This window comes from Pteropus vampyrus, unplaced genomic scaffold (genome assembly GCF_000151845.1).
Source record: "Pteropus vampyrus isolate Shadow unplaced genomic scaffold, Pvam_2.0 Scaffold67, whole genome shotgun sequence".
Taxonomy (NCBI): Eukaryota; Metazoa; Chordata; class Mammalia; order Chiroptera; family Pteropodidae; genus Pteropus; species Pteropus vampyrus.
Window position 1 is genome coordinate 637,753 of NW_011888848.1, and position 6,847 is coordinate 644,599.

Below are 6,847 nucleotides of genomic sequence, written 5' to 3' on the forward strand. Positions count from 1 at the left end.
AATGTACCCCTTAACAAACATGTCTCCTCCTCCCCACAGAATCAGCCCCCTCGCTCTGGGCCCTGAACCTTTTCATTTAGCTCGTTTCCTCTTTCTCATACAAAGGGGGAAAATCTAGCAGTATATAGTATCAGTATAGCAAGACAACTAAGAACGCTGACTCTGGAACCAGACTACCTGGGGTGTATATCCTTGTTTTTACCAATTGGACTCATGTGACCTTGAGCAAGTTTTTTTATCTGCAAAAGTGGGAATCTTAACAGACAAGTACACTGAGATTCAGTTACATAATTTGATCAAAGTCTTAACAGACAAGAAGTGGTATATCCAGGATCAAAACCCGAACTTCTTCTAAATAAAAATCCAAATGATTTCATTTCAAATGCATTCAGTTGGAATTAAGTTCTCCCTCCTCGGAAATCCCATTGCACTTCTTACGACACCTGTCCCCATCTTCTTTTTAAAAGCACAGTGATGCTAGTGCCCCTACCCAATGCAGCCAGCAGTTCCTACTTATGGTGGTGACCCAAAGGCAGGGTACCAGCTAGGGTGGTGCATTTGGGATGCTTTACTGAAACCACTTATAAGTAGTGAATTATGGGAAAAGGCAGTTATTGACACCCTATAACTTCTTGGATCCAGTGTTTTAAAAATCTTAGACACTCATAAGAGAAGAAACTAAACAGACCATTTCCTGGACCCTCCCACCTTAAAATGGAGTTCAGGATTATAAAGGACAAAAAGGGAGAACAGCACAAAATCTACCAGGCAATATCACAGTTAAAAGGACAGGCTGAGGTCTGGCTGCCTAAGTCCAGACCCTGCCACTCATTAGCTGTGTGGCCTTGGACGTGAGGTTAATATTTATAACCTCTCTATGCCTTATTTGTCTCATCTTAAAATACGGGTAATAATGATACCTCATAGGATCATGGTGAGGGTTAAAGCAATGAATAATACAGATTAAGTACTCAAGAAGCACTAAGTATTCCTATTATTTTCCCACTCAGCATTTGATGCTACTTTTGGAGTGCAATCTCATCACGGTATATAGTTGCATAAAGTAGAGAAAGCAGGGAGAGCACTTGATAAATTTGGAGAATGAGTAGAAGACAAAGTATTTTCCCACCTGCGTAGTGCACCTCAGTGGGCCCCGCAGCAAGGGAGAGAGCAGGTGCTGCTTCCTGTTGGGCAAGTGTGAGAAAGCTGAAGTCTTTACACGCGTTGGTGGAAGAGGCAGGAAGGCGGCACGGCGCCGTGACAAACGTAAGTGAATGTGTGGTTTTCTTTTTCCTTTGTCTTTCTCAGGTACAGATGACGGTTCCATCGATGCCTGTCAAGGGGACTCTGGCGGCCCCTTGGTCTGTAAGGATGCCAATAACGTGGCTTATGTGTGGGGTGTTGTGAGTTGGGGTGAAAACTGTGGAGACCCAGAGTTCCCAGGCATTTACACCAAAGTGGCCAATTATTTTGACTGGATTAGCCACCATGTGGGAAGGTCTCTTATTTCTCAGCACAATGTATAAAATTGTGATCTCTCTCTTCTTTCTACTCTTTTTCTCCCAGGAGTTCCACTTTAATTTAAATGATACTGCCTAATTAGTAGTACTTCTCTAGGAAAAAAAATTAAGCAAATTTTATTGGATATTCTTAAAGGTCTCTACAAAGTTTATGCTATACTGGAATTTTTCTGTATAATTCTCAAATAAATATTTTAGTCAAGTACTCGTTTTATTAGAAATGTGATTAAATTATCTCTTTCATACAGGAGTGATGTACTGACTATACTAAAGGTTTAGCTGCAAAAGTGGGAATCTTAATAGACAAGTACACTGAGATTCAGTTACATAATTTGATCAAAGTCACTTAGCTAGCTGAGTGACATTGGAATCACATAAACTGATGTTCAAACTCCAACCCCACCGCCCACTAATTGCTAGACCGTGGGCAATTTATTATTTTCTTTGTGTCTCATTTTCCACCTTTAAAGTGGAAAACGGAATTTTAAAAAAGTGAAACTACATACTGACATATTTGGCATAGTACCTTTCACAGGGAAATAACGGACCTCACAGCTCTTGCCCCATTTCTCTGCTTCTTTAAGTATTAAAAATTCTTTGAAAAAAATGTCTTTAGTTCCTTATTTCACAAGTTCTCCTTGGCCCTTTCTTTAAACTTGTCCACAGACATCACACAACCACTGACCTCCTTGCCATCAGACCTCACAGTCGCTTAATCCTTTGCATCTTGTCCTGCCCACAGCGGCAGCAGACACAGTCGATCCCTGGGACACCACACTATTCCGCCTAGCCTGCTGCCTCCCTAGCCTGCTGCCTCCCTAGCTGCTGCCTCCAGCCTCCTTCCCAGCTTCTTCCCACTGGTCCCTTCTCTCACTTTGCATTTTCCTGGTGATGTAATCTAGACTCAGCTATAAATCTCACCCACAGTCAAATGACTCACAGTTCCACATCTCCAGCCGTAACCCTCACTAAAACTCCGGACTAGTATATCTCATTGAGCACTTAACATTTCCACGTGGACATCTCATAACATTTCAAAAGAAGTGCAGCCACCCCAAAACTCTGCCCCTTCTTAAACCTGTTCCTCCCTCCTTAATAAACAGCACCGACATCCACTCAGGGTGACCCTGTGGACCCAATGTACAGCGGGCACCCAGTCTCTGCCACGTGACCCTGCTTTAGTCCCACTCAAGATATTGTTTTTTTCTGTTTGTCTACCTCTTCCATTACACTGTAAGGCATGTAAGAGGCAACGTGCTCCTTTTGTCTGCATCGCTAGCACTTGGTTCATTAAAGGTGCTCAGCAAATAAACATTAGTTGCTTTTATTATTTTTTTCAAAGCTCAGCTCTCACCATCCTGAAGCCAGAGGTGTATTTTTCACATAAATATAACCTTCATTCCTGGAGTTCAGCCCAGGATAAAGCCTAATTGTTTTATAATAGAAATGCCCATTTCTACATATATTCCAAAATCAGTTATTGCCCCAATTTTTTCCTTAAAATATTTTGTAAAATATCCATAAAAAATGTTACCATTTTAACCATATCGAAGTATATAGTTCAGTGGCCTTAAGTATATTCATTGTCGTGCATCCTTCTCCATCTCCAGAAATTTTTCATCTTCCCAAAATGAAACTCTGTGCCTATTAAACATTAAGTCCTCCCCGTCCATGTTTAATTCCTTTTGTCCGTGAGTGCAGGAGAGTATCTGGTTATCTATGGCTGTATAAAAAAGAACTCCAAAATAGTCATTTAAATAATAAGTTTATTATTTTGCTCATGCATCTGGGGATTGACTGGACTCAGCTGGGCAGTCCTTCCACCCTCTCACACGGTTGCTGTCAGTCAGGAGTGAGGCAAGGGTCATCCTGAAGGCCTCTTCACTCATGTGTCTGGTGCCCGGGCTGGGAGGACTCAAACAACTGGGGTTTCTCAGATATCTTTCTAAATGTAGCCTTGGAAGTCATTTAGCCTTCCATCACAAAGACCTGACCGGGTTCAAGGGGAAGAGATGTAATTCATCTCTTAATGGGAGGGGTATCAAAGAATCTGTGGCATGTTTTAAAACCATCACCTGGCTTGACCCAGCAAATCTGGAACATGTGGCACTTTAGAAGAGATACGTATATGAGGCAAAAAGAGGAAAGTACTAAGGGCGCAAGCTGGGAAACCCAGCATCCGGGGACACTCTCAGCTGATGCAGGAAGGAGTGGCATTGTGGTCTCTTGAAGGACCAACCCAGTTAACATAGTGACCTGGCCCTGGCGGTTTGGCGACAGAGTGGATCAGTGTAGGGGCCTGAAGTGAACAGCCAGCTTCTCTGTAGTGACTCCATGGGGCAGAGACCAGGAACCTGGCTCCAGGGTTCTCCCAGTTTAGAGGTCAGTCTGAGGGCTCCTAGTTGCAGACAACAGAAGCCAATCTCGTTGGTTTAACAAAAAAATAGATTTATTCAAAGGTACTATGTAGTTCACAAACTCTTCAGGAAAGCCAGAGAGCTGGAAGCGATGCATCTGGGAATAATGCTCAAAGACCACTGCCGGACTCCTCATCAGAGACTCCCATTGCCACTAGCTCGGGTCCCAGGCTCCATGTTCAGCTTGTCTGGGCACTGGACACTACTGCTTGACCCTCTGCCATCGCTGCTTCTGAGTTAGCATGATCTTTCCCGAAGGTGGTCAACGAACAGAGCTCACCAGATGTGGAGCTCTGCCATCATCTTCTTCTTAAACCTGGCTTTAAGATGTAAGATGGTGAGCTCTTACGAAGCTTTAAGCTTCGTAAGAGCTCACCATCTTACGAAGGAGACAAAAACATAAATTGTGCCACTGCACTCTGCCAAGTATACTTGTGAGGAAAACTCAAGGGAGACTCATAAATCAGCTTGAAGTGTCAAAGAAGGCTTCCTCAGAGCTTAATCTGAATTGTGGAAGAACTTTCCAGGCAGATGCCAATGCAAAGGCCCAGTGGCTTGAGGAGCCAACCACACAAGGGGATGAAAAGCAGATCGGTGAGACTGGAGCTGGAGAGGGACAAAAAGCCAGATCGGGGAGGGCCTCATGCCAAAAAGTTGGCACCACTGAAGGACTTTGGAAAGTTCACACTGGAGGCAAAGAGGAAGATGGATTGGAGGAGGGTGATTTGGAGTAGGGCAGATAGTCAAGAGACCATTGGAGTAATCCATATGAAAAATGATAAAGGCAGAAACTAACACAGGGGAACTTTAAAGAGAAGACATTGATTCTATTTATGTTAAGGTATAAAATAGGACTGGGAACAGAAGAGATGATGGCACTAGGGAGAGAGATATGAATCTAGGATAATTCACAGGTTTTCTCTTGGATAATGATATAATTGGTGTTGCCATTGCAGAAATAAAGGGATAAGATGAATAGAAGTAGGTTTAGTTAAGGATATTTTGAAGCTGCCTTTGAGAGCCCAGGAAGGTGTATCACATATAGTAGGAAGTATGAAGCTGAAAAACCACCATAGGTTTGGAAGTAGCCAGAAACTCTATCTAGGGAAACCACAAACCTGAATTAATCCTGATGGTCGAAAACCCTGCAATCTCACCTAATTAGGTTTCTTTCCATCTTCTCCAGTGCTTCCTCTCTGTGTAGAAAGTGTCTTCCATTCTACCCACACATATCACTTGAAAGCCTCTGATTGCTATGGTCTGAATGTTTGTGTACCTCCCAAATTCATGTTGAAATCCTAATGACCACTGTGATCTGAGGAAGTGGGGTCTTTGGAAAGTGCTTATATCATGAATCCCTTATGAATGGGATTAGTGTCTTTATAAGACACTCCAAAGATCCCACGCTTTTCCCATCACGTGAGGATAAAGCAAAAAGTCAGTAGTCTGCAACTGGAAGAGGGCCCTCCCCAGAACCTAAGCATGCAGTCGCCCTGATCTTGAACTTCCTGCTTACAGCACTGTGAGAAATAAACTTCTGTTGTTTATTTCTGCGGTGTTTTGTTATAGAAGCCCAAATGGCATAAGATGCTAATCAAATGTGCCTGATGAGAGCAGAGAGCCATTATCTTCAACATACCATGAAATCAACCCATAGTCAAGGATCTGTTGCAGCCATTCCTTGTCCTTCACTTCACCCCCCACCTCCCACCCTCAGCTTGAAAGCTATTCACGCCATTGATTTTTTTTTAAGCAGAGACTGGAACCTAGCACTTATTTCCCCTTAATTTGAGCCCCTTTTAGAAACTAACCTTCTAGCGTTAGCACTGGGCAAAGATTATCATGCCTGGAATTGTTTCACCACGTGGCATTTATTTTCATCACAATAACACTGCTGAGACCATTTAATGAGACAATGGAAAAGACAAACTAGAAACTGCCCTTATAATTTGTATTTTGTTGATTTTGTGTCATTTCAAATAATACAAAGGATTGCATAATACTCTAGTTTCCAAGCATTCTGAGTTAATATGTTAGAGTTGATAAATTTTGCATTCTACCTCATTACTATAATCATATTTCGCAATGTCCATGTACAGTGAAGAGACTATTAGGGGCTTCTAGAAGGGATATCTGACCGATTGTGCTTATAACTGTATAGAAGTTCTGTATAGAAGACAAAGCCTAGAGTCAGCTACCAGAAGATCCCATTCTAAGGCACTCATATCACTCAGACAAGGATCAGCACAATTAAAGCATATTTTATATCTTCGTAATTTTGTTTTGATAACACTATAATTGCTTTTCCCAATTCCTCTTCTTTTTTCCTCCTTTGACTACAATTGTGTTTTCTCCCCAGTACTCCATTGAAACTTCTCTTGTGAAGTTGACCAATAATCTCCATGTTACTAAATCCAGTGATCAATATCCAGGCCTCCTCTTCCTCCATGTCAGCTGACTCAATGGCTATGCCTTAGACACTCTGGAACACGGTCCTCTCCTGCTGCTCTGGCCACTCTCTCTCCTTCGTCGACCTCCTATGACCTCCTATGACTTAGACCTTGTTCTGCTTGTCTTTACATACTCACTTTTTAGAGGATCGCCTCTAGGCCCATGGCTTTAAAAATGATTTCTAGGCTGATGACTTCCAAATTTATTTCTAGCCCTTATCCCACCACTGAACTACAGATTCAGAATAATCTCCTCAAACATGTCTTAATGTCCTAAAATTTCCCTGTAATCAGTTCCTTCTGGAATCCTCATTTCAGTAAGAACCCTATCTTTCTAATTGCTTAAGCCAAAACCTTAATGTGCCTGATTAATGTGCCTTAGTGTGCTTTAATGTCCTTGATTCCTCTTTTTCCCCTCATACACCATATTCAATCCATCGGTAAATTCCGTTGGCTCTAT